General features: G+C 30.7%; 1 protein-coding gene and 1 long non-coding RNA gene across 4 annotated transcripts in view; one reads left to right on the forward strand and one right to left on the reverse strand.

The window, feature by feature from the left end:
* Positions 1 to 27,808, reverse strand: part of LOC126750674 (peregrin) — a 93,761-nt gene that overhangs the window by 38,436 nt on the left and 27,517 nt on the right. The window lies entirely within an intron of this gene.
* LOC126750681 (uncharacterized) lies at positions 360 to 27,778 on the forward strand. Of its 2 annotated transcripts, none has more exons than XR_007665788.1 (3): positions 360 to 585; positions 13,164 to 13,488; positions 22,398 to 22,812. It is a non-coding gene; the product is annotated as an uncharacterized LOC126750681 (long non-coding RNA). The 2 variants fall into 2 exon arrangements; XR_007665789.1 differs by lacking the exon at positions 360 to 585 and adding an exon at positions 27,685 to 27,778 and having other exon boundaries at positions 12,346 to 13,488; positions 22,398 to 23,154.

Raw genomic sequence — 27,808 nt, forward strand, 5'->3', positions numbered from 1 at the left:
ATGGCTAGCGAAACGATGAAATTTGGCATAGGGCCTCTCAATACATTGGGAATGATGGATCCGTCAACGAATTTTTTTTTCGGTACCACCAAACGGAGCGGTACTGTCTCAAAGTCAAAAATTCGTAAAAAAATGGGTCAAATTCCTTTCAGACGCGAGAACTCAAATAAAAAGCCTTTAAAAGACTTTAAATTTTTAGGACATAAGGGTCGGTGGGGGCTTAAGAACTGTATACTTTTTGGGCCAGATCGGTATACAGGGTGAGTTGTTATAAGCGAACAAAAGTGACTTAAAAAAAAATTCAAACTTCTCCAGAGGCTAAAAAAAAATTTTTATAAAAAAAGTGTTTCGGCGAAAAGACTTCGTTTTATAAGAGATTTAACATACTTGGAGCTTTTTTTTGTAAAAAATTTATTTTACGAGTTCTGGCATTTTTAGTTTTTTGGGATTTCCCGCCAAACGATACTTATTTTGAGAAAATTTTTTTTTTCGAAAAATAACTTCATCTTTTACCTTTCATATGCCATATAACCGAAATTTTTGGGAACCATACAGGGCGAGCAATAATGAACTTTACCCATGAAGGTCCGACCCGAAAATCACATTTTATTTAATAACTTTTTCGTGGTGGCACCTGGACCATTTATATTCTCAGGGATTAAATACTTTAATAACCCGATTATTTGTGTAAAATTACAATCTTCCAACTTTAATAGGTTCTAAGCAATTCGAATTTTCGCGTTTAATTCATTTGTCACGTCCCTGTACATGGTGAAAAGATCAAACAACATCTAACGGATCCGAAATTTTGTTTTACAATACATACTAAAATTTCAAGGTTCCAGCGATAGTACAAGTACCCGAAAAATGCGATTTTATGAAAAAAGTCCATTTTTTTGCGTTTTTGCAGGTAATTGGAGGTGTCAACCTAAACTCTGATGAAATGGCTGGTGGGAACAATACTTTGACGCATGGTGGATACAAATTTTTTGCTCGTGACAGGTGGCCGGGACTTGGTTGGGTTTTTTGTAAAATTATGAATGAAAATGAACCGGAAACGATCAGGGAAAGGAAGCACCGAATCAGAAAATGAATGGGCTTTCCGAATCTGTGCATATCAATTGGGGAAATTGTGTATTGCGGCCAGGAAAATTCGGCAAACATTTTGACGTCTTCGAAAAATGCCGTTTTTTTGAAATGTCAGTGTCTTTATACCGGGGTGAGACGAAATGAAATTTGCCCGATTATTTTATTAAAATTATTCGAATATATACACGGGTCAGTCGTAATGATCTACTTAATTTAAAATAAGAATTTAGATATTTGGTGAGTTTTTACTATTTAGTTTATTATTAGTAAATGTTAACAATTCTTAAACATTGCTTTTGGGATATAAATAAAAAAATTTTGAAATTATTGATTTTTAAGGTTAGTCGAGTATCATAACTTTTTTTGTATTGGTGCGATTTGGTTGAAATTTGGTACCTAGTACCTATTTCGGATAAGATTAATAAATTTTTACAGATATTTGACATGACTATGTTTTAAGGTCACGTGACTACCTTAACTTTCTTCGTATTTGTCCGATTTGTTTGAAATTTGGTATTTGGGGTTTATTTAGGATGCAGTTATTAATTTTTGACAGCTATTTGACATTTGACTTCCGGGTCACGTGACTATTGTAACTTTTTTGCTATGAGTCCGATTGGGTTCAAATTTGGTATTCATGCTTTATTTAGGACACAATTAATAAATTTTAACAGATAATTGACAAATTATATTTTAAAGTCACGTGACTTTGATAATTCTTTTGCTATTGATCCGATTGTGTTGAAATTTAGTATTTGGGCTTTATTTAGGATTCAAGTAATAAATTTTGCCAGAAATTTGACATATTGAATTTTAAAGTCACGTGACTTCCATAACTTTTTTGCTTTTGATCCGATTGTGTTCAAATTTGGAATTTGGGGTTTATTTAGGATGCAATTGTTGATTTTTTACAAAATTTTAAAACATTATGTTCTAGGGTCACGTGACTATCAAAATTTCCTATTTGATTGAAATCTGCTATTAGATGATATTTATATATTTATAAATAATATTTTGTATTACCCTATTCATTTTATCTTAATTAGTTAAATTATTTCTTAAATTTGCCTTTTTAAAAAACATTAAAAAATCATCGGTTCGAATACATAGGCTTTAAAGGGAACTTATCTTCTTTCATAATATTGTAGCATTATTATAGATTTTGAAAAATTTTGTCATAAAGCTTTTTCATTACTTTTTGAATGGTCTTTAGCCAGAAAAAAGAAATTTTGAATTTGGAGCATGTTTTGAAAAATTTTCATTTTGGGCCGGATTTTGTTCGAAAATCGATAAATGCAAATAAATAGGTTTTCTGTTCATTTTAGAGTCAAATCGATAATAACCTTTTTAAAAGGTATCCTGGAGTAGTACAAGATAGAAAAATAAAAAATTGAAATTATTCCATAGGGCTCTTGATATTTCGATATTTATGTTTAATAGTTTTTTCCAATTTTCTCCGATTCTGTGATAGCTATAATCAATTCGTTTTAACATTCGGATACCTCGGAATATTCCCGAAAACTTTTGTTTAAGACAAAAAGTTGTCAGAGTTATAGTTTATTTAGAAAAAAATAAAAACCATTTTTTCACAATTTTTCATGGCTATACCCCTTTCGATTTTGGAGCAAAAAAAATTTTTTTTTCTTGGGTTTTTTTTGCTGGAAATTGCCAACTTAGGGCTTACATTATAATTTGTCGATTATAATTTTAAGAAAAAAAATGGTACCGTGGGAAAAAACGAGTTTTCTTTTATTTTTTTTCACATTTTTACTAATATCTCGACTTGTATAGCTTCGATTCAATTCGTTGATAGTTTCTATTATTCCTTATTCTCCTCCTGTTAATTCTTTTTATATTTTATTACAATTGCCTTTCGAAATAAAACTGAAAAATTTTAAAAATCGACGTAAATACATAGACTCTTATGGGACCTAATTTTACCTTTATATTGTGCCACTCGTATAAATCGTGGAAATTTTTGTTATTAGGCTTTTTTACTAGTTTTTGAATGGTCTTTAACCAGAAAAAAGAAATTTTGAATTCGGAGCATATTTTGAAAAAAATGGTCATTTTGACCCCGGATTTTGTACGAAAATCGAAAAATGCAAAGAAATAGGTTTTCCGTTCATTTTAGAGTCAAATTGGTAATAATCTTTTTTAAAGATACTCTGAAGTAGTACAGGATAGAAAAATAAAAAATTAAAATTTTTCCATAGGGTTCTTGATAATTCGATATTTATGTTTAATAGTTTTTTCCAATTTTCTCCGATTGTATAATAGTTAGAACCGATTCGTTTTAACGCACGGATACCTCGTAATATTTTCAAAAACTTTTGTTTAAGACAAAAAGTTGTCAGAGTTATATTTTATTTATAAAAAAATAAAAACCATTTTTTTTTAATTTTTCGTGGGTATACCCCTTTCGATTTTCGACCAAAAAAAAAAATTTTTTTTCTTAGGTTTTTTTTGTGAAAATTACAAGTTTAGGGCTAAAACTAAAATTTGTCATAAATTATTTTAAGAAAAAAAATTATACCGTGGGAAAAAACCAGTTTTCTTTTGTTTTTCCCACATTTTTACTTATATCTCGGCTTCTATAGCTTCGATTCAATTTATTTATGGTTTTTTTTATTTTTTATTCTTCTCCTGTCAATTCTTTTGATATTTTATTACTATTACATTTTAAAATAAAAAGAAAAATTAAAACAAATCGACGTAAAATCCCTGTTTGTTCTATTTCAAGAAATAGACCCTTATGGGAACTTCTCTCTGAATTTGGTATTTATGGTTTATTTAGGATACAACTAATAAATTATGACAGATAACTGACATTTGAGTGTCAGCCTAGGTCACGTGACTACCGTAAATTTTTTGCTATTGGTTCGATTCTGTTCGAATTTGGTATTCAGGCTTTATTTAGAATACAATTAATATACTTTCACAGATATTTGAAATATAAGACAGTATATTGACACACAACGCGACTATATAACAAATTATGGTTCTTTGAAGCATGATACCCCAACAACTGGTTTTCTCTTTCCTTGGCAGGTAAACGTTAGCCTCCCCGACTCACCTAAGTACACCTGATAATTTTTGTTTTTTTTTTTTTAATTCCCTTATGACTTTTCACAGACAAGACCTAAAGGTTCCAAACTGGTCCCCACGGACCAAAAGTATAGGAGCGAAGCGACTATACTTGTTATATAGGAGCGTCTGCGACTATATTATGCACGCGAGCCCGGGCCCGAAAAATCGTGTTTTTTTGGAAATAAAAATTCATATCTTTGGCTGTATGGTTAGCGAAACGATGAAATTTGGCATAGGGTCTCTCAATACATTGGGAATGATGGATCCGTAAACGAATTTTTTTTCCGGTACCACCAAACGGAGCGGTACTGTCTCAAAGTCAAAAATTCGTAAAAAAATGGGTCAAATTCCGTTCAGACGCGAGAACTCAAATAAAAAGCCTTTAAAAAACTTTAAATTTTTAGGACATAAGGGTCGGTGGGGGCTTAAGAACTGTATACTTTTTGGGCCAGATCGGTATACAGGGTGAGTTGTTATAAGCGAACAAAAGTGACTAAAAAAAAAATTCAAACTTCTCCAGAGGCTAAAAAAAAATTTTTATAAAAAAAGTGTTTCGGCGAAAAGACTTCGTTTTATAAGAGATTTAACATACTTGGAGCTTTTTTTTGTAAAAAATTTATTTTACGAGTTCTGGCATTTTCAGTTTTTTGGAATTTTCTGCCAAACAATACTTATTTTGGGAAATTTTTTTTTTTCAAAAAATAACTTCATCCTTTACCTTTCATATGCCATATAACCGAAATTTTCGTAAGCCATACAGGGCGAGCAATAATGAACTTTACCCATGAAGGTCCGACCCGAAAATCACATTTTATTTAATAACTTTTTCGTAGTGGCACCTGGACCATTTATATTCTCAGGCATTAAATACTTTAATAACCCCATTATTTATGTAAAATTACAATCTTCCAACATTAATAGGTTCTGAGCAATTCGAATTTTCGCGTTTAATTCATTTGCCACGTCCCTGTACATGGTGAAAAGATCAAACAACATCTAAAGGATCCGAAATTTTGTTTTACAACACATACTAAAATTTCAGGGTTCCAGCGATAGTACAAGTACCCGAAAAAAGCGATTTTATGAAAAAAGTCCATTTTTTTGCGTTTTTGCAGGTAATTGGAGGTGTCAACCTAAACTCTGATGAAATGGCTGGTGGGAACAATACTTTGACGCATGGTGGATACAAATTTTTTGCTCGTGACAGGTGGCCGGGACTTGGTTGGGTTTTTTGTAAAATTATGAATGAAAATGAACCGGAAACGATCAGGGAAAGGAAGCACCGAATCAGAAAATGAATGGGCTTTCCGAATCTGTGCATATCAATAGGGGAAATTGTGTATTGCGGCCAGGAAAATTCGGCAAACATTTTGACGTCTTCGAAAAATGCCGTTTTTTTGAAATGTCAGTGGTTTTATACCGGGGTGAGACGAAATGAAATTTGCCCGATTATTTTATTAAAATTATTCGAATATATACACGGGTCAGTCGTAATGATCTATTTAATTTAAAATAAAAATTTCGATATTAGGTGAGTTTTTACTATTTAGTTTATTATTAATATATGTTAATAATTCTTAAACATTGCTTTTGGGATATAAATAAAAATTTTTTGAAATTATTGATTTTTAAGGTTAGTCGAGTATCATAACTTTTTTGGTATTGGTGCGATTTGGTTGAAATTTGGTACCTAGTACCTATTTCGGATAAGATTAATAAATTTTTACAGATATTTGACATGACTATGTTTTAAGGTCACGTGACTACCTTAACTTTCTTCCTATTTGTCCGATTTGATTGAAATTTGGTATTTGGGGTTTATTTAGGATGCAATTATTAATTTTTGACAGATATTTGACATTTCACTTCCGGGTCACGTGACTATTGTAACTTTTTTGCTATGAGTCCGATTGGGTTCAAATTTGGTATTTGGGCTTTATTTAGGATGCAATTATTAATTTTTGACAGATATTTGACATTTGACTTCCGGGTCACGTGACTATTGTAACTTTTTTGCTATGAGTCCGATTGGGTTCAAATTTGGTATTTATGCTTTATTTAGGACACAATTAACAAATTTTGACAGATAATTGACAAATTATATTTTAAAGTCACGTGACTCTCATAATTCTTTTGCTATTGATCCGATTGGGTTGAAATTTAGTATTTGGGCTTTATTTAGGATGCAAGTAATAAATTTTGCCAGAAATTTGACATATTGAATTTTAAAGTCACGTGACTTCCATAACTTTTTTGCTATGGGTCTGATTGGGTTCAAATTTGGAATTTGGGGTTTAATTAGGATGCAATTGTTGATTTCTTACAAAATTTTAAAATATTAAGTTCCAGGGTCACGTGACTATCAACATTTCCTATTCGATTGAAATTTGCTATTAGATGATATGTATATATTTATAGATAGTATTTTGTATTACCCTATTCCTTTTATCTTAATTAATTAAATTATTTTTTAAATTTGCCTTTCAAAAAAAAATAAAATAATCATCGGTTCGAATACATAGGCTTTAAAGGGAACTTATCTTCTCTCGTAATATTGTGGCATTATTATAGATTTTGAAAAATTTTGTCATAAAGCTTTTTCATTACTTTTTGAATGGTCTTTAGCCAGAAAAAAGAAATTTTAAATTTGGAGCATGTTTTGAAAAATTTTCATTTTGGGCCGGATTTTGTTCGAAAATCGATAAATGCAAATAAATAGGTTTTCTGTTCATTTTAGAGTCAAATCGATAATAATCTTTTTAAAAGGTATCCTGGAGTAGTACAAGATAGAAAAATAAAAAATTGAAATTTTTCCATAGGGCTCTTGATATTTCGATATTTATGTTTAATAGTTTTTTACAATTTTCTCCGATTCTGTGATAGCTATAATCAATTCGTTTTAACATTCGGATACCTCGTAATATTCCCGAAAACTTTTGTTTAAGACAAAAAGTTGTCAGAGTTATAGTTTATTTAGAAAAAAATAAAAACCATTTTTTCACAATTTTTCATGGCTATACCCCTTTCGATTTTGGAGCAAAAAAAAATTTTTTTTTCTTGGGTTTTTTTTACTGGAAATTGCCAACTTAGGGCTTACATTATAATTTGTCGATTATAATTTTAAGAAAAAAAATGGTACCGTGGGAAAAAACGAGTTTTCTTTTATTTTTTTTCACATTTTTACTAATATCTCGACTTGTATAGCTTCGATTCAATTCGTTGATAGTTTCTATTATTCCTTATTCTCCTCCTGTTAATTCTTTTTATATTTTATTACAATTGCCTTTCGAAATAAAACTGAAAAATTTTAAAAATCGACGTAAATACATAGACTCTTATGGGACCTATTTTTACCTTTATATTGTGCCACTCGTATAAATCGTGAAAATTTTTGTTATTAGGCTTTTTTACTAGTTTTTGAATGGTCTTTAACCAGAAAAAAGAAATTTTGAATTCGGAGCATATTTTGAAAAAATTGTCATTTTGACCCCGGATTTTGTACGAAAATCGAAAAATGCAAAGAAATAGGTTTTCCGTTCATTTTAGAGTCAAATTGGTAATAATCTTTTTTAAAGATACTCTAAAGTAGTACAGGATAGAAAAATAAAAAATTAAAATTTTTCCATAGGGTTCTTGATAATTCGATATTTATGTTTAATAGTTTTTTCCAATTTTCTCCGATTGTATAATAGCTAGAACCGATTCGTTTTAACGCACGGATACCTCGTAATATTTCCGAAAACTTTTGTTTAAGACAAAAAGTTGTCAGAGATATATTTTATTTATAAAAAAATAAAAACCATTTTTTTTAAATTTTTCATGGGTATACCCCTTTCGATTTTCGACCAAAAAAAAATAATTTTTTTCTTGGGTTTTTTTTGTGAAAATTACAAGTTTAGGGCTAAAACTAAAATTTGTCATAAATTATTTTAAGAAAAAAAATTATACCGTGGGAAAAAACCAGTTTTCTTTTGTTTTTCCCACATTTTTACTTATATCTCGGCTTCTATACCTTCGATTCAATTTATTTATGGTTTTTTTTATTTCTTATTCTTCTCCTGTCAATTCTTTTGATATTTTATTACTATTACATTTTAAAATAAAAAGAAAAATTAAGACAAATCGACGTAAAATCCTGTTTGTTCTATTTCAATAAATAGACCCTTATAGGAACTTCTCTCTGAATTTGGTATTTATGATTTAATTAGGATACAACTAATAAATTATGACAGATACTTAACTGACATTTGAGTTTCAGCCCAGGTCACGTGACTACCGTAACTTTTTTGCTATTGGTCCGATTCTGTTGTAATTTGGTATTCAGGCTTTATTTAGGATACAATTAACATATTTTAACAGATATTTGAAATATAAGAGAGTATTTTGACACACAACGCGACTATATAATAAATTATGGTTCTTTGAAGCATGATACCCCAACAACTGGTCCTCTCTTTCCTTGGCAGATAAACGTTAGCCTCCCCGACTCACCTAAGTACACCTGATAATTTGCGATTTTTTTAAGAAATCCTCTAAGGCCCATCACTGACAGGACTTAGAGGTTCCAAACTGGTCCCCACGGACCAAAAGTATAGGAGCGAAGCGACTATACTTGTTATATAGGAGCGTCTGCGACTATATTATGCACGCGACCTCGGGTCCGAAAAATCGTGTTTTTTTGGAAATAAAAATTCATATCTTTGGCTGTATGGCTAGCGAAACGATGAAATTTGGCATAGGGTCTCTCAATACATTGGGAATGATGGATCCGTAAACGAATTTTTTTTCCGGTACCACCAAACGGAGCGGTACTGTCTCAAAGTCAAAAATTCGTAAAAAAACGGGTCAAAATTCATTTTTGCACGAGATCTCAATTTTAACGCTGTCAAAAAAATTGAAATTTTTAGGCATAAAAGACTTTATAGTAATTCATGTCTGTATACTTTTTGGGCCCGATCGGTGTACAGGGTGAGTTGTTATAAGCGAACAAAAGTGACTAAAAAAAAAATTCAAACTTCTCCAGAGGCTAAAAAAAAATTTTTATAAAAAAAGTGTTTCGGCGAAAAGACTTCGTTTTATAAGAGATTTGACATACTTGGAGCTTTTTTTTGTAAAAAATTTATTTTACGAGTTCTGGCATTTTCAGTTTTTTGGGATTTTCCGCCAAACGATACTTATTTTGGGAAAAATTTTTTTTTCAAAAAATAACTTCATCCTTTACCTTTCATATGCCATATAACCGAAATTTTTAGGAACCATACAGGGCGAGCAATAATGAACTTTACCAATGAAGGTCCGACCCGAAAATCACATTTTATTTAATAACTTTTTCGTAGTGGCATCTGGACCATTTATATTCTCAGGCATTAAATACTTTAATAACCCCAGTATTTGTGTAAAATTACAATCTTCCAACTTTAATAGGTTCTGAGCAATTCGAATTTTCGCGTTTAATTCATTTGCGGCGTCCCTGTACATGGTGAAAAGATCAAACAACATCTAAAGGATCCAAAATTTTGTTTTACAACACATACTAAAATTTCAGGGTTCCAGCGATAGTACAAGTACCCGAAAAATGCGATTTTATGAAAAAAGTCCATTTTTTTGCGTTTTTGCAGGTAATTGGAGGTGTCAACCTAAACTCTGATGAAATGGCTAGTGGGAACAATACTTTGACGCATGGTGGATACAAATTTTTTGCTCGTGACAGGTGGCCGGGACTTGGTTTGGTTTTTTGTAAAATTATGAATGAAAATGAACCGGAAACGATCAGGGAAAGGAAGCACCGAATCAGAAAATGAATGGGCTTTCCGAATCTGTGCATATCATTTGGGGAAATTGTGTATTGCGGCCAGGAAAATTCGGCAAACATTTTGACGTCTTCGAAAAATGCCGTTTTTTTGAAATGTCAGTGGTTTTATACCGGGGAGAGACGAAATGAAATTTGCCCGATTATTTTATTAAAATTATTCGAATATATACACGGGTCAGTCGTAATGATCTATTTAATTTAAAATAAAAATGTCGATATTAGGTGAGTTTTTACTATTTAGTTTGTTATTAATAGATGTTAACAATTCTTAGACATTGCTTTTGGGATATAAATAAAAATTTTTTGAAATTATTGATTTTTAAGGTTAGTCGAGTATCATAACTTTTTTGGTATTGGTGCGATTTGGTTGAAATTTGGTACCTAGTACCTATTTCGGATAAGATTAAGAAATTTTTACAGATATTTGACATTTGACTTCCAGGTCACGTGACTATTGTAACTTTTTTGCTATTGGTCCGATTGGGTTTAAATTTGGTATTTGGGCTTTATTTAGAATGCAATTGTTAATTTTTGACAGATATTTGACATTTCACTTCCGGGTCACGTGACTATTGTAACTTTTTTGCTATGAGTCCGATTGGGTTTAAATTTGGTATTTGGGCTTTATTTAGAATGCAATTGTTAATTTTTGACAGATATTTGACATTTGACTTCCGGGTCACGTGACTATTGTAACTTTTTTGCTATGAGTCCGATTGGGTTCAAATTTGGTATTTATGCTTTATTTAGGATACAATTAATAAATTTTAACAGATAATTGACATATTGAATGTTAAAGTCACGTGACTTCCATAACTTATTTGCTATTGTTCCGATTGGGTTGAAATTTAGTATTTAGGCTTTATATAGGATGCAAGTAATAAATTTTGACAGAAATTTGACATGTTGAATTTTTTAAGTCACGTGACTTCCATAACTTTTTTGCTATTGATCCGATTGGGTTCAAATTTGGAATTTGGGGTTTATTTAGGATGCAATTGTTGATTTTTTACAAAATTTTAAAATAGTAAGTTCTAGGGTCACGTGACTATCAAAATTTCCTATTTGATTAAAATCTGCTATTAGATGATATGTATATATTTGTAGATAATATTTTGTATTACCCTATTCCTTTTATCTTAATTAGTTAAATTATTTCTTAAATTTGCCTTTCAAAAAAAAATAAAAAAATCATCGGTTCGAATACATAGGCTTTAAAGGGAACTTATCTTCTTTCCTAATATTGTAGCATTATTATAGGTTTTGAAAAATTTTGTTATTAAGCTTTTTCATTACTTTTTGAATGGTCTTTAGCCAGAAAAAAGAAATTTTAAATTTGAAGCATGTTTTGAAAAAAATTTAATTTTGGGCCCGATTTTGTTCGAAAACCGATAAATGCAAATAAATAGGTTTTCCGTTCATTTTAGAGTCAAATTGGTAATAATCTTTTTTAAAGATACTTTGATGTAGTACAGGATAGAAAAATAAAAAATTGAAATTTTTCCATAGGGCTCTTGATAATTTGATATTTATGATTAATAGTTTTTTACAATTTTCTCCGAATCTGTGATAGCTATAATCAATTAGTTTTAACATTCGAATACCTCGTAACATTCCCTAGAACTTTTGTTTAAGGCAAAAAGTTGTCAGAGTTATAGTTTATTTAGAAAAAAATAAAAACCGTTTTTTCGACATTTTTCATGGCTGTACCCCTTTCGATTTTCGACCAAAAAAAAATTTTTTTTTCTTGGGTTTTTTTAGTGAAAATTACCAGTTTAGGGCTAAAACTAAAATTTGTCATAAATTATTTTAAGAAAAAAAAATGATACCGTGGGAAAAACCAGTTTTCTTTTGTTTTTTCCACATTTTTACTAATATCTCGGCTTCTATAGCTTCGATTCAATTCGTTGATGGTTTCTTTTATTTCTTATTCTCCTCCTGTCAATTCTTTTGATATTTTATTACTATTACATTTTAAAATAAAAAGAAAAATTGAAACAAATCGACGTAAAATCCCTATTTGTTCTATTTAAATAAATAGACCCTTATGGGAACTTCTCTCTGAATTTGGTATTTATGGTTTATTTAGGATACAACTAATAAATTATAACAGATAACTGACATTTAAGTTTCAGCCTAGGTCACGTGACTACCGTAACTTTTTTGCTATTGGTCCGATTCTGTTGGAATTTGGTATTTGGGGTTTATTTAGAATACAATTAATATACTTTCACAGATATTTGAAATATAAGACAGTATATTGACACACAACGCGACTATATAACAAATTATGGTTCTTTGAAGCATGATACCCCAACAACTGGTCCTCTCTTTCCTTGGCAGGTAGACGTTAGCCTCCCTGACTCACCTAAGTACACCTGATAATTTTTGATTGTTTTTTTTAAATTCCCTTATGGCTTTTCACAGACAAGACCTAAAGGTTCCAAACTGGTCCCCACGGACCAAAAGTATAGGAGCGAAGCGACTATACTTGTTATATAGGAGCGTCTGCGACTATATTATGCACGCGACCTCGGGTCCGAAAAATCGTGTTTTTTTGGAAATAAAAATTCATATCTTTGGCTGTATGGCTAGCGAAACGATGAAATTTGGCATAGGGTCTCTCAATACATTGGGAATGATGGATCCGTAAACGAATTTTTTTTCCGGTACCACCAAACGGAGTGGTACTGTCTCAAAGTCAAAAATTCGTAAAAAAACCGGTCAAAATTCATTTTTGCACGAGATCTCAATTTTAACGCTGTCAAAAAAATTGAAATTTTTAGGCATAAAAGACTTTATAGTAATTCATGTCTGTATACTTTTTGGGCCCGATCGGTATACAGGGTGAGTTGTTATAAGCGAACAAAAGTGACTAAAAAAAAAATTCAAACTTCTCCAGAGGCTAAAAAAAAATTTTTATAAAAAAAGTGTTTCGGCGAAAAGACTTCATTTTATAAGAGATTTAACATACTTGGAGCTTTTTTTTGTAAAAAATTTATTTTACGAGTTCTGGCATTTTCAGTTTTTTGGGATTTTCCGCCAAACGATACTTATTTTGGGAAAATTTTTTTTTTCAAAAAATAACTTCATCTTTTACCTTTTATATGCCATATAACCGAAATTTTTGGGAACCATACAGGGTGAGCAATAATGAACTTTACCCATGAAGGTCCGACCTGAAAATCACTTTTTATTTAATAACTTTTCAGTGGTAGCACCTGGACCATTTATATTCTCAGGGATTAAATACTTTAATAACCCCATTATTTGTGTAAAATTACAATCTTCCAACTTTAATAGGTTCTGAGCAATTTGAATTTTCGCGTTTAATTCATTTGTCACGTCCCTGTACATGGTGAAAAGATCAAACAACATCTAACGGATCCGAAATTTTGTTTTACAATACATACTAAAATTTCAAGGTTCCAGCGATAGTACAAGTACCCGAAAAATGCGATTTTATGAAAAAAGTCCATTTTTTTGCGTTTTTGCAGGTAATTGGAGGTGTCAACCTAAACTCTGATGAAATGGCTAGTGGGAACAATACTTTGACGCATGGTGGATACAAATTTTTTGCTCGTGACAGGTGGCCGGGACTTGGTTGGGTTTTTTGTAAAATTATGAATGAAAATGAACCGGAAACGACCAGGGAAAGGAAGCACCGAATCAGAAAATGAATGGGCTTTCCGAATCTGTGCATATCAATTGGGGAAATTGTGTATTGCGGCCAGGAAAATTCGGCAAACATTTTGACGTCTTCGAAAAATGCCGTTTTTTTGAAATGTCAGTGTCTTTATACCGGGGTGAGACGAAATGAAATTTGCCCGATTATTTTATTAAAATTATTCGAATATATACACGGGTCAGTCGTAATGATCTACTTAATTTAAAATAAGAATTTAGATATTAGGTGAGTTTTTACTATTTAGTTTATTATTAATAAATGTTAACAATTCTTAAACATTGCTTTTGGGATATAAATAAAATTTTTTTGAAATTATTGATTTTTAAGGTTAGTCGAGTATCATAACTTTTTTGGTATTGGTGCGATTTGGTTGAAATTTGGTACCTAGTACCTATTTCGGATAAGATTAATAAATTTTTACAGATATTTGACATGACTATGTTTTAGGGTCACGTGACTAACTTAACTTTCTTCCTATTTGTCCGATTTGCTTGAAATTTGGTATTTGGGGTTTATTTAGGATGCAATTATTAATTTTTGACAGATATTTGACATTTGACTTCCAGGTCACGTGACTATTGGTACTTTTTTGCTATTGGTCTGATTGGGTTCAAATTTGGTATTTGGGCTTTATTTAGGATGCAATTATTAATTTTTGACAGATATTTGACATTTCACTTCCGGGTCACGTGACTATTGTAACTTTTTTGCTATGAGTCCGATTGGGTTCAAATTTGGTATTTGGGCTTTATTTAGGATGCAATTATTAATTTTTGACAGATATTTGACATTTGACTTCCGGGTCACGTGACTATTGTAACTTTTTTGCTATGAGTCCGATTGGGTTCAAATTTGGTATTTATGCTTTATTTAGGACACAATTAATAAATTTTAACAGATAATTGACAAATTATATTTTAAAGTCACGTGACTTTCATAATTCTTTTGCTATTGATCCGATTGGGTTGAAATTTAGTATTTGGGCTTTATTTAGGATGCCAGTAATACATTTTGACAGAAATTTGACATATTGAATTTTAAAGTCACGTGACTTCCATAACTTTTTTGCTATTGATCCGATTGGGTTCAAATTTGGAATTTGGGGTTTATTTAGGATGCAATTATTGATTTCTTACAAAATTTTAAAATATTAAGTTCTAGGGTCACGTGACTATCAAAATTTCCTATTTGATTAAAATTTGCTATTAGATGATATGTATATATTTGTAGATAATATTTTGTATTACCCTATTCCTTTTATCTTAATTAGTTAAATTATTTCTTAAATTTGCCATTCAAAAAAAAAATTAAAAAATCATCTGTTCGAATACATAGGCTTTAAAGGGAACTTATCTTCTTTCATAATATTGTAGCATTATTATAGATTTTGAAAAATTTTGTCATTAAGCTTTTTCATTACTTTTTGAATGGTCTTTAGCCAGAAAAAAGAAATTTTGAATTTGGAGCATGTTTTGAAAAAATTTTCATTTTGGGCCGGATTTTGCTCGAAAATCGAAAAATGCAAAGAAATAGGTTTTCTGTTCATTTTAGAGTCAAATCGATAATAACCTTTTTGAAAGGTATCCTGAAGTAGTACAAGATAGAAAAATAAAAAGTTGAAATTTTTCCATAGGGCTCTTGATAGTTCGATATTTATGATTAATAGTTTTTTACAATTTTCTCCGAATCTGTGATAGCTATAATCAATTAGTTTTAACATTTAAATACCTCGTAATATTCCCTAGAACTTTTGTTTAGGACAAAAAGTTGTCAGAGTTATAGTTTATTTATAAAAAAATAAAAACCATTTTTTCACAATTTTTCATGGCTATACCCCTTTAGATTTTGGAGCAAAAAAAATTTTTTTTTTTTGGGGTTTTTTTTACTGGAAATTGCCAACTTAGGGCTTACATTATAATTTGTCAGTTATCATTTTAAGAAAAAAAATGCTACCGTGGGAAAAAACGAGTCCCTATACATAGACTCTTATGGGACCTAATTTTTCCCTTTATATTATGGCACTCGTATAAATCGTGGAAAATTTTGTCATAAAGCTTTTTTATTAGTTTTTGAATGGTTTTTAACCAGAAAAAAGAAAATTTGAAATCGAAGCATTTTTTGAAAAAATACTGATTTTGAGCCCGGATTTTGCTTCAAAATCGAAAAATGCAAAGAAATAGGTTTTCCGTTCATTTTAGAGTCAAATTGGTAATAATCTTTTTTAAAGATACTCTGATTTAGTACAGGATAGAAAAATAAAAAATTGAAATTTTTCCATAGGGCTCTTGATAATTCGATATTTATGTTTAATAGTTTTTTCCAATTTTCTCCGATTGTATAATAGCTAGAACCGATTCGTTTTAACGCACGGATACCTCGTAATATTCCCGAAAACTTTTGTTTAAGACAAAAAGTTGTCAGAGTTATATTTTATTTTTAAAAAAATAAAAACCATTTTTTCGCAATTTTTCATGGCTATACCCCTTTCGATTTTCGACCAAAAAAAAATTTTTTTTCTTGGGTTTTTTTACTTGAATTTGCCAACTTAGGGCTTACATTATAATTTGTCATTAATTATTTTAAGAAAAAAAAATGATACCGTGGGAAAAAACCAGTTTTCTTTTGTTTTTTCCCACATTTTTACTAATCTCTCGGCTTCTATAGTTTCGATTCAATTCATTGATGGTTTCTTTTATTTCTTATTCTCCTCCTCTCAATTCTTTTGATATTTTATTACTATTACATTTTAAAATTAAAACAAGTCGACGTAAAATCCCTGTTTGTTCTATTTCAAGAAATAGACCCTTATGGGAACTTCTCTCTGAATTTGGTATTTATGGTTTATTTAGGATACAACTAATAAATTATGACAGATAACTGACATTTAAGTTTCAGCCTAGGTCACGTGACTACCGTAACTTTTTTGCTATTGGTCCGATTCTGTTGTAATTTGGTATTCAGGCTTTATTTAGAATACAATTAATATACTTTGACAGATATTTGAAATATAAGACAGTATATTGACACACAACGCGACTATATAACAAATTATGGTTCTTTGAAGCATGATACCCCAACCACTGGTCCTCTCTTTCCTTGGCATATAATCGTCGGTACACCTGATAATTTGCGATTTTTTTTAAGAAATCCTCTAAGGCCCATCACTGACAAGAACTAAAGGTTCCAAACTGGTCCCCACGGACCAAAAGTATAGGAGCGAAGCGACTATACTTGTTATATAGGAGCGTCTGCGACTATATTATGCACGCGACCTCGGGTCCGAAAAATCGTGTTTTTTTGGAAATAAAAATTCATATCTTTGGCTGTATGGCTAGCGAAACGATGAAATTTGGCATAGGGTCTCTCAATACATTGGGAATGATGGATCCGTAAAGGAATTTTTTTTACGGTACCACCAAACGGAGCGGTACTGTCTCAAAGTCAAAAATTCGTAAAAAAACGGGTCAAAATTCATTTTTGCACGAGATCTCAATTTTAACGCTGTCAAAAAAATTGAAATTTTTAGGCATAAAAGACTTTATAGTAATTCATGTCTGTATACTTTTTGGGCCCGATCGGTATACAGGGTGAGTTGTTATAAGCGAACAAAAGTGACTAAAAAAAAAATTCAAACTTCTCCAGAGGCTAAAAAAAAATTTTTATAAAAAAAGTGTTTCGGCGAAAAGACTTTATTTTATAAGAGATTTGACATACTTGGAGCTTTTTTTTGTAAAAAATTTATTTTACGAGTTCTGGCATTTTCAGTTTTTTGGGATTTTCCGCCAAACGATACTTATTTTGGGAAATTTTTTTTTTTCAAAAAATAACTTCATCCTTTACCTTTCATATGGCATATAACCGAAATTTTTGGGAACCATACAGGGCGAGCAATAATGAACTTTACCCATGAAGGTCCGACCCGAAAATCACATTTTATTTAATAACTTTTTCGTAGTGGCATCTGGACCATTTATATTCTCAGGCATTAAATACTTTAATAACTCGATTATTTGTGTAAAATTACAATCTTCCAACATTAATGGGTTCTGAGCAATTCGAATTTTCGCGTTTAATTCATTTGCCACGTCCCTGTACATGGTGAAAAGATCAGACATCATCTAAAAGATCCGAAATTTTGTTTTACAACACATACTAAAATTTCAGGGTTCCAGCGATAGTACAAGTACCCGAAAAATGCGATTTTATGAAAAAAGTCCATTTTTTTGCGTTTTTGCAGGTAATTGGAGGTGTCAACCTAAACTCTGATGAAATGGCTGGTGGGAACAATACTTTGACGCATGGTGGATACAAATTTTTTGCTCGTGACAGGTGGCCGGGACTTGGTTGGGTTTTTTGTAAAATTATGAATGAAAATGAACCGGAAACGACCAGGGAAAGGAAGCACCGAATCAGAAAATGAATGGGCTTTCCGAATCTGTGCATATCGATTGGGGAAATTGTGTATTGCGGCCAGGAAAATTCGGCAAACATTTTGACGTCTTCGAAAAATGCCGTTTTTTTGAAATGTCAGTGGTTTTATACCGGGGTGAGGCGAAATGAAATTTGCCCGATTATTTTATTAAAATTATTCGAATATATACACGGGTCAGTCGTAATGATCTATTTAATTTAAAATAAAAATTTAGATATTAGGTGAGTTTTTACTATTTAGTTTATTATTAATAAATGTTAACAATTCTTAAACATTGCTTTTGGGTTGTAAATAAAATTTTTTTGAAATTATTGATTTTTAAGGTTAGTCGACTATCATAACTTTTTTGCTATTGGTGCGATTTGGTTGAAATTTGGTACCTAGTACCTATTTCGGATAAGATTAATAAATTTTTACAGATATTTGACATGACTATGTTTTAAGGTCACGTGACTACCTTAACTTTCTTCCTATTTGTCCGATTTGATTGAAATTTGGTATTTGGGGTTTATTTAGGATGCAATTATTAATTTTTGACAGATATTTGACATTTGACTTCCAGGTCACGTGACTATTGGTACTTTTTTGCTATTGGTCTGATTGGGTTCAAATTTGGCATTTGGGCTTTATTTAGGATGCAATTATTAATTTTTGACAGATATTTGACATTTTACTTCCGGGTCACGTGACTATTGTAACTTTTTTGCTATGAGTCCGATTGGGTTCAAATTTGGTATTTATGCTTTATTTAGGACACAATTAATAAATTTTAACAGATAATTGACAAATTATATTTTAAAGTCACGTGACTTTCATAATTCTTTTGCTATTAATCCGATTGGGTTGAAATTTAGTATTTGGGCTTTATTTAGGATGCCAGTAATACATTTTGACAGAAATTTGACATATTGAATTTTAAAGTCACGTGACTTCCATAACTTTTTTGCTATTGATCCGATTGGGTTCAAATTTGGAATTTGGGGTTTATTTAGGATGCAATTGTTGATTTTTTACAAAATTTTAAAATATTGAGTTTTAGGGTCACGTGACTATCAAAATTTTCTATTTGATTGAAATCTGCTATTAGATGATATGTATATATTTATAGATAATATTTTGTATTACCCTATTCCTTTTATCTTAAATAGTTAAATTATTTCTTAAATTTGCCCTTAAAAAAAAAATTTTAAAATCATCGGTACGAATACATGGCCTTTAAAGGAAATATATCTTCTTTCATAATATTGTAGCATTATTATAGATTTTAAAAAAATTTGTCATTAAGCTTTTTTATTACTTTTTGAATGGTCTTTAGCCAGAAAAAAGAAATTTAGAATTTGGAGCATGTTTTGAAAAAAATTTCATTTTTGGCCGGATTTTGTTCGAAAATCGATAAATGCAAATAAATAGGTTTTCTGTTCATTTTAGAGTCAAATCGATAATAACCTTTTTAAAAGGTATCCTGGAGTAGTACAAGATAGAAAAATAAAAAATTGAAATTTTTCCATAGGGCTCTTGATATTTCGATATTTATGTTTAATAGTTTTTTACAATTTTCTCCGATTCTGTGATAGCTATAATCAATTCGTTTTAACATTCGGATACCTCGTAATATTCCCGAAAACTTTTGTTTAAGATAAAAAGTTGTCAGAGTTATAGTTTATTTAGAAAAAAATAAAAACCATTTTTTCACAATTTTTCATGGCTATACCCCTTTCGATTTTGGATCAAAAAAATTTTTTTTTTCTTGGGTTTTTTTTACTGGAAATTGCCAACTTAGGGCTTACATTATAATTTGTCGATTATAATTTTAAGAAAAAAAATGGTACCGTGGGAAAAAACGAGTTTTCTTTTATTTTTTTTCACATTTTTACTAATACCTCGACTTGTATAGCTTCGATTCAATTCGTTGATAGTTTCTATTATTCCTTATTCTCCTCCTGTTAATTCTTTTTATATTTTATTACAATTGCCTTTCGAAATAAAACTGAAAAATTTTAAAAATCGACGTAAATACATAGACTCTTATGGGACCTAATTTTACCTTTATATTGTGCCACTCGTATAAATCGTGGAAATTTTTGTTATTAGGCTTTTTTACTAGTTTTTGAATGGTCTTTAACCAGAAAAAAGAAATTTTGAATTCGGAGCATATTTTGAAAAAATTGTCATTTTGACCCCGGATTTTGTACGAAAATCGAAAAATGCAAAGAAATAGGTTTTCCGTTCATTTTAGAGTCAAATTGGTAATAATCTTTTTTAAAGATACTCTGAAGTAGTACAGGATAGAAAAATAAAAAATTAAAATTTTTCCATAGGGTTCTTGATAATTCGATATTTATGTTTAATAGTTTTTTCCAATTTTCTCCGATTGTATAATAGCTAGAACCGATTCGTTTTAACGCACGGATACCTCGTAATATTTCCGAAAACTTTTGTTTAAGACAAAAAGTTGTCAGAGTTATATTTTATTTATAAAAAAATAAAAACCATTTTTTTTTAATTTTTCGTGGGTTATACCCCTTTCGATTTTCGACCAAAAAAAAAAAATTTTTTCTTGGGTTTTTTTTGTGAAAATTACAAGTTTAGGGCTAAAACTAAAATTTATCATAAATTATTTTAAGAAAAAAAATTATACCGTGGGAAAAAACCAGTTTTCTTTTGTTTTTCCCACATTTCTACTAATATCTCGACTTCTATAGCTTCGATTCAATTCGTTGATGGTTTCTTTTATTTCTAATTCTCCTCCTGTCAATTCTTTTGATATTTTATTACTATTACATTTTAAAATAAAAAGAAAAATTAAAACAAATCGACGTAAAATCCTGTTTGTTCTATTTCAATAAATAGACCCTTATGGGAACTTTTCTCTGAATTTGGTATTTATGGTTTATTTGGGATACAACTAATAATTTATGACAGATAACTGACATTTGAGTTTCAGCCCAGGTCACGTGACTACCGTAACTTTTTTGCTATTAGTCCGATTCTGTTGTAATTTGGTATTTAGGCTTTATTTAGGATACAATTAACATATTTTAACAGATATTTAAAATATAAGACAGTATACTGACACACAACGCGACTATATAACAAATTATGGTTCTTTGAAGCATGATACCCCAACCACTGGTCATCTCTTTCCTTGGCATATAAACGTTGGTACACCTGATAATTTTTGTTTTGTTTTAAGAAATCCTCTAAGGCCCATCACTGACAGGACTTAGAGGTTCCAAACTGGTCCCCACGGACCAAAAGTATAGGAGCGAAGCGACTATACTTGTTATATAGGAGCGTCTGCGACTATATTATGCACGCGGGCCCGGGTCCGAAAAATCGTGTTTTTTTGGAAATAAAAATTCATATCTTTGGCTGTATGGCTAGCGAAACGATGAAATTTGGCATAGGGTCTCTCAATACATTGGGAATGATGGATCCGTAAACGAATTTTTTTTCCGGTACCACCAAACGGAGCGGTACTGTCTCAAATTCAAAAATTCGTAAAAAAATTGGTAAAAAATCGAGTTGCTCACGAGATCTCAATTTTAAAGCGTTCAATCGAGTTGAAATTTTCAGGATATATGGGTTCTTGGGGCTTCGTGTCTGTATACTTTTTGAGCCCGATCGGTATACAGGGTGAGTTGTTATAAGCGAACAAAAGTGACTAAAAAAAAAATTCAAACTTCTCCAGAGGCTAAAAAAAAATTTTTATAAAAAAAGTGTTTCGGCGAAAAGACTTCATTTTATAAGAGATTTAACATACTTGGAGCTTTTTTTTGTAAAAAATTTATTTTACGAGTTCTGGCATTTTCAGTTTTTTGGGATTTTCCGCCAAACGATACTTATTTTGGGAAAATTTTTTTTTTCAAAAAATAACTTCATCTTTTACCTTTTATATGCCATATAACCGAAATTTTTGGGAACCATACAGGGCGAGCAATAATGAACTTTACCCATGAAGGTCCGACCCGAAAATCACATTTTATTTAATAACTTTTTCGTAGTAGCATCTGGACCATTTATATTCTCAGGCATTAAATACTTTAATAACCCCAATATTTATGTAAAATTACAATCTTCCAACATTAATAGGTTCTGAGCAATTCGAATTTTCGCGTTTAATTCATTTGCCACGTCCCTGTACATGGTGAAAAGATCAGACATCATCTAAAAGATCCGAAATTTTGTTTTACAACACATACTAAAATTTCAGGGTTCCAGCGATAGTACAAGTACCCGAAAAATGCGATTTTATGAAAAAAGTCCATTTTTTTGCGTTTTTGCAGGTAATTGGAGGTGTCAACCTAAACTCTGATGAAATGGCTGGTGGGAACAATACTTTGACGCATGGTGGATACAAATTTTTTGCTCGTGACAGGTGGCCGGGACTTGGTTGGGTTTTTTGTAAAATTATGAATGAAAATGAACCGGAAACGATCAGGGAAAGGAAGCACCGAATCAGAAAATGAATGGGCTTTCCGAATCTGTGCATATCAATAGGGGAAATTGTGTATTGCGGCCAGGAAAATTCGGCAAACATTTTGACGTCTTCGAAAAATGCCGTTTTTTTGAAATGTCAGTGTCTTTATACCGGGGTGAGACGAAATGAAATTTGCCCGATTATTTTATTAAAATTATTCGAATATATACACGGGTCAGTCGTAATGATCTATTTAATTTAAAATAAAAATTTCGATATTAGGTGAGTTTTTACTATTTAGTTTATTATTAATATATGCTAATAATTCTTAAACATTGCTTTTGGGATATAAATAAAATTTTTTTGAAATTATTGATTTTTAAGGTTAGTCGAGTATCATAACTTTTTTGGTATTGGTGCGATTTGGTTGAAATTTGGTACCTAGTACCTATTTCGGATAAGATTAATAAATTTTTACAGATATTTGACATGACTATGTTTTAAGGTCACGTGACTACCTTAACTTTCTTCCTATTTGTCCGATTTGATTGAAATTTGGTATTTGGGGTTTATTTAGGATGCAATTATTAATTTTTCACAGATATTTGACATTTGACTTCCAGGTCACGTGACTATTGTAACTTTTTTGCTATGAGTCCGATTGGGTTCAAATTTGGTATTTATGCTTTATTTAGGATACAATTAATAAATTTTAACAGATAATTGACATATTGAATGTTTAAGTCACGTGACTTCCATAACTTATTTGCTATTGTTCCGATTGGGTTGAAATTTAGTATTTGGGCTTTATTTAGGATGCAAGTAATAAATTTTGACAGAAATTTGACATGTTGAATTTTTTAAGTCACGTGACTTCCATAACTTTTTTGCTATTGATCCGATTGGGTTGAAATTTAGTATTTGGGCTTTATTTAGGATGCAAGTAATAAATTTTGACAGAAATTTGACATGTTGAATTTTTTAAGTCACGTGACTTCCATAACTTTTTTGCTATTGATCCGATTGGGTTCAAATTTGGAATTTGGGGTTTATTTAGGATGCAATTGTTGATTTTTTACAAAATTTTAAAATATTAAGTTCTAGGGTCACGTGACTATCAAAATTTCCTATTTGATTAAAATCTGCTATTAGATGATATGTATATATTTATAGATAATATTTCGTATTACCCTATTCCTTTTATCTTAATTAGTTAAATTATTTCTTAAATTTGCCTTTCAAAAAAAAATAAAAAAATCATCGGTTCGAATACATAGGCTTTAAAGGGAACTTATCTTCTTTCATAATATTGTAGCATTATTATAGATTTTGAAAATTTTTGTCATTAAGCTTTTTCATTACTTTTTGAATGGTCTTTAGCCAGAAAAAAGAAATTTTGAATTTGGAGCATGTTTTGAAAAAATTTTCATTTTGGGCCGGATTTTGTTCGAAAATCGAAAAATGCAAAGAAATAGGTTTTCTGTTCATTTTAGAGTCAAATCGATAATAATCTTTTTGAAAGGTATCCTAAAGTAGTACAAGATAGAAAAATAAAAAAATGAAATCTTTCCATAGGGCTCTTGATAATTCGATATTTATGATTTATAGTTTTTTACAATTTTCTCCGAATCTGTGATAGCTGTAATCAATTAGTTTTAACATTCGAATACCTCGTAATATTCCCTAGAACTTTTGTTTAAGACAAAAAGTTGTCAGAGTTATAGTTTAGTTAGAAAAAAATAAAAACCATTTAATCACAATTTTTCATGGCTATACCCCTTTCGATTTTGGAGCAAAAAAAAAATTTTTTTTCTTGGGTTTTTTTTAATGGATATTGCCAACTTAGGGCTTACATTATAATTTGTCAGTTATCATTTTAAGAAAAAAAATGCTACCGTGGAAAAAAACGAGTTTTCTTTTATTTTTTTTTCACAGTTTTACTAATATCTCGACTTCTAGAGCTTCGATTCAATTTGTTGATGGTTTTTATTATTCCTTATTCTCCTCCTGTTAATTCTTTTTATATTTTATTACAACTGCCTTTCGAAATAAAACTGAAAAATTAAAAAAATCGACGTAAAAGCCCGGTTGTCTTATCCCTGTACATAGGCTCTTATGGAACCTAATTTTTCCCTTTATATTATGGCACTCGTATAAATCGTGGAAAATTTTGTCATAAAGCTTTTTTATTAGTTTTTAAATGGTCTTTAACCAGAAAAAAGAAATTTTGAATTCGGAGCATATTTTGGAAAAATGGTCATTTTGACCCCGGATTTTGTTCGAAAATCGAAAAATGCAAAGAAATAGGTTTTCCGTTCATTTTAGAGTCAAATTGGTAATAATCTTTTTTAAAGATACTCTGAAGTAGTACAGGATAGAAAAATAAAAAACTGAAATTTTTCCATAGGGCTCTTGATAATTCGATATTTATGTTTAATAGTTTTTTTCAATTTTCTCCGACTGTATAATAGCTAGAACCGATTCGTTTTAACGCACGGATACCTCGTAATATTCCCGAAAACTTTTGTTTAAGACAAAAAGTTGTCAGAGTTATATTTTATTTAAAAAAAAATAAAAACCATTTTTTCGCAATTTTTCATGGTTATACCCCTTTCGATTTTCGACCAAAAAAAAATTTTTTTTTTCTTGGGTTTTTTTTACGTGAAATTGCCAACTTAGGGCTTACATTATAATTTGTCAATAATTATTTTAAGAAAAAAAAATGATACCGTGGGAAAAAACCAGTTTTCTTTTGTTTTTTCCCACATTTTTACTAATCTCTCGGCTTCTATAGCTTCGATTCAATTCATTGATGGTTTCTTTTATTTCTTATTCTCCTCCTCTCAATTCTTTTGATATTTTATTACTATTACATTTCAAAATAAAAAGAAAAATTAAAACAAATCGACGTAAAATCCCTGTTTGTTCTATTTCAAGAAATAGACCCTTATGGGAACTTCTCTCTGAATTTGGTATTTATGGTTTATTTAGGATACAACTAATAAATTATGACAGATAACTGACATTTAAGTTTCAGCCTAGGTCACGTGACTACCGTAACTTTTTTGCTATTGGTCCGATTCTGTTCGAATTTGGTATTCAGACTTTATTTAGAATACAATTAATATACTTTCACAGATATTTGAAATATAAGACAGTATATTGACACACAACGCGACTATATAACAAATTATGGTTCTTTGAAGCATGATACCCCAACAACTGGTCCTCTCTTTCCTTGGCAGGTAAACGTTAGCCTCCCCGACTCACCTAAGTACACCTGATAGTTTTTGATTTTTTTTTTATTACCTTATGGCTTTTCACAGACAAGACCTAAAGGTTTCAAACTGGTCCCCACGGACCAAAAGTATAGGAGCGAAGCGACTATACTTGTTATATAGGAGCGTCTGCGACTATATTATGCACGCGACCTCGGGTCCGAAAAATCGTGTTTTTTTGGAAATAAAAATTCATATCTTTGGCTGTATGACTAGCGAAACGATGAAATTTGGCATAGGGTCTCTCAATACATTGGGAATGATGGATCCGTAAACGAATTTTTTTTACGGTACCACCAAACGGAGCGGTACTGTCTCAAAGTCAAAAATTTGTAAAAAAACCGGTCAAAATTCATTTTTGCACGAGATCTCAATTTTAACGCTGTCAAAAAAATTGAAAATTCTAGGCATAAAAGACTTTATAGTAATTCATGTCTGTATACTTTTTGGGCCCGATCGGTATACAGGGTGAGTTGTTATAAGCGAACAAAAGTGACTAAAAAAAAAATTCAAACTTCTCCAGAGGCTAAAAAAAAATTTTTATAAAAAAAGTATTTCGGCGAAAAGACTTCATTTTATAAGAGATTTGACATACTTGGAGCTTTTTTTTGTAAAAAATTTATTTTACGAGTTCTGGCATTTTCAGTTTTTTGGGATTTTCCGCCAAACGATACTTATTTTGGGAAAATTTTTTTTTTCAAAAAATAACTTCATCCTTTACCTTTCATATGCCATATAACCGAAATTTTTGGGAACCATACAGGGCGAGCAATAATGAACTTTACCCATGAAGGTCCGACCTGAAAATCACATTTTATTTAATAACTTTTTAGTGGTGGCACTTGGACCATTTATATTCTCAGGCATTAAATACTTTAATAACCTCATTATTTATGTAAAATTACAATCTTCCAACTTTAATAGGTTCTGAGCAATTCGAATTTTCGCGTTTAATTCATTTGCCACGTCCCTGTACATGGTGAAAGGATCAAACAACATCTAAAGGATCCGAAATTTTGTTTTACAATACATACTAAAATTTCAGGGTTCCAGCGATAGTACAAGTACCCGAAAAATGCGATTTTATGAAAAAAGTCCATTTTTTTGCGTTTTTGCAGGTAATTGGAGGTGTCAACCTAAACTCTGATGAAATGGCTAGTGGGAACAATACTTTGACGCATGGTGGATACAAATTTTTTGCTCGTGACAGGTGGCCGGGACTTGGTTGGGTTTTTTGTAAAATTATGAATGAAAATGAACCGGAAACGATCAGGGAAAGGAAGCACCGAATCAGAAAATGAATGGGCTTTCCGAATCTGTGCATATCAATTGGGGAAATTGTGTATTGCGGCCAGGAAAATTCGGCAAACATTTTGACGTCTTCGAAAAATGCCGTTTTTTTGAAAAGTCAGTGGTTTTATACCGGGGTGAGACGAAATGAAATTTGCCCTATTATTTTATTAAAATTATTCGAATATATACACGGGTCAGTCGTAATGATCTATTTAATTTAAAATAAAAATTTAGATATTTGGTGAGTTTTTACTATTTAGTTTATTATTAATAAATGTTAACAATTCTTAAACATTGCTTTTGGGATATAAATAAAAAATTTTTGAAATTATTGATTTTTAAGGTTAGTCGAGTATCATAACTTTTTTGGTATTGGTGCGATTTGGTTGAAATTTGGTACCTAGTACCTATTTTGGATAAGATTAATAATTTTTTACAGATATTTGACATGACTATGTTTTAAGGTCACGTGACTACCTTAACTTTTTTCCTATTTGTCCGATTTGACTGAAATTTGGTATTTGGGGTTTAGTTAGGATGCAATTATTAATTTTTCACAAATATTTGACATTTGACTTCCAGGTCACGTGACTATTGTAACTTTTTTGCTATTGGTCTGATTGGGTTCAAATTTGGTATTTGGGCTTTATTTAGAATGCAATTATTAATTTTTGACTAATATTTGACATTTGACTTCCGGGTCACG

This window comes from Anthonomus grandis, chromosome 2, assembly GCF_022605725.1.
Source record: "Anthonomus grandis grandis chromosome 2, icAntGran1.3, whole genome shotgun sequence".
In the NCBI taxonomy this organism is placed as follows: domain Eukaryota; kingdom Metazoa; phylum Arthropoda; class Insecta; order Coleoptera; family Curculionidae; genus Anthonomus; species Anthonomus grandis.